Genomic DNA, 2,005 nt, shown 5'->3' with positions numbered 1-2,005 from the left:
ACTATGAAGATTATTTAAGTAATTAAATCATATAAATATCCTATATTGCATTTTCATACATCTGACATGTCTTATAGAATTTTGTGAACACAATTCCACATCACAAAACCTAACTTTCAAAGTTAACTTAACTTTCCAAAAAATAACATCCAATTATCCATAGATCAAATAAAGTCAATATGCAAAGAACAATACTAGCACTCAAGTATACTAAACAGTTTACACGTACTAAATGGTTTGTGAATAGCATCATTCAATTTTGAAATCCGTGTGCTTTTCACTTTCTTTATTCTGTTTGTCAACATGTGCCATCAACACCTTGCACAAACATTTTTGTACACATAATTGCTGTTAGTTGATGACTTAGGATAATATTTATCTGCATCCTAATCTTACTCAATTATTATAAACGACAGAGATCACATAATAATTACTTGTAACTAAGTGGAATTATTTTTATTTTGTCAGAGCTATTTCTGACGAGAGAATATTTATTAATTCATATTATATATTATAAACGGTTGATCAATAATCGAACGATTGAACCAATGACTCAATAAAAAAAACAATTTAGTGTAAGGTTATCAAAAGAACATTTAGTTAGTTCTATAAAACAGCACCTTAACTGATAGAATCAATAACAAAATAATTGAATCAATAACTCAATAATCTAGTAGTCTGATCAGTTCAATTATCGGTTCGATTCTGATAATATAGAGTATAGTTAAAAAATACATTATAAAAAATAACACACACATTTAAAATCGCCATTTTTTTTAGTGAAAAGGCTCTGTTGAGAAACTGAATTTATTTTGATTCATTAGACATTAATGGTGATAACAACAACAGCATGTAACATATCACAAATAAAAATATATTTCATACTAAAATAAAATAATTATTCATTTGTTAACATTTTAATTAAAATGAGATAAAAGTCTTGGAAATATATAGCCTTTTAATTGCATGTCCTACTTATTATGTATAATATTTTTGTTTTGAGTTTACACATTTCCTTATGCTTATTAATAAAATATAATGTAAATTAGGAGGACGTAATATATATAATCTCAATTATTTATCCAATCTTTTTTTGGTTGCCCACTATTAGGCAAAGAACTAAAATTCAAATCTCGACATTTATTTAAGTGGACGAATAAGTTGATTATTCGATTAATTTAAGTTAGTTTATTTATGATTTAATTATTCTGTTAATCACTATAATTTCACTTAATTTTTAATTATATTTGTATACATTTTTTTTAATTGAGTCTTTATATCATATAAAATTTTATAATTAAGTCCCTACCGTAACAAACATGATAGAATTAATGGAATATTTCATTAAACAAAACGAATATACCTAACATTTAATTGAATATTCTGTATAATTTAATAGAATATTCTGTAACGTTTTTAATTTTTTGTCACGGTAAACACTTAGTTACAAAATTTAATATGATATAAAGACTTAATTAAAAAAAATATATAAAAATTTAATTAAAAATTCAATAAATTATACAGATAGAGAGAATAATTAAATCTTTATTTATTTATCCAATCTAAATTAATTAATACATGCATGGGTTTGTATTTCTTTTTTTTCCCCCACAAGATGTGGACATGTGGTCTTCCCACTTGGCCATGGAAGGTGATAGGAAGGACTGAAGAAGTGACATTGGTTTCCACAAGACTTGTCTCATTGTACTTTATAAAATAAAATCTATTATTTTCATCCATTAGAATAACACAATGGAAGCCTCGAAGACATCGAAGAAAATAAAGCTCATCAAACTATTGTATGTATTTGTTTCGGTCTTATTATACATTAAAAACATGCATGCTTATGGAGGAAGTTATTTTAAAATACTTCAATAACAAATTTTAAGTTATCATATAATTATGTTTAACATTTTAATTTTGTCGGATGAAGTTAGTTTAGGAGGATACAATATTATTTATTTATTTTAAAAACTACAAAATTTGAAAGTCAAAATAATAGTTT

This window comes from Arachis ipaensis, chromosome B01, assembly GCF_000816755.2.
Source record: "Arachis ipaensis cultivar K30076 chromosome B01, Araip1.1, whole genome shotgun sequence".
NCBI lineage: Eukaryota > Viridiplantae > Streptophyta > Magnoliopsida > Fabales > Fabaceae > Arachis > Arachis ipaensis.
The sequence above is the reverse complement of the archived record's forward strand: the minus strand, read 5'-3'. Positions refer to the sequence as shown.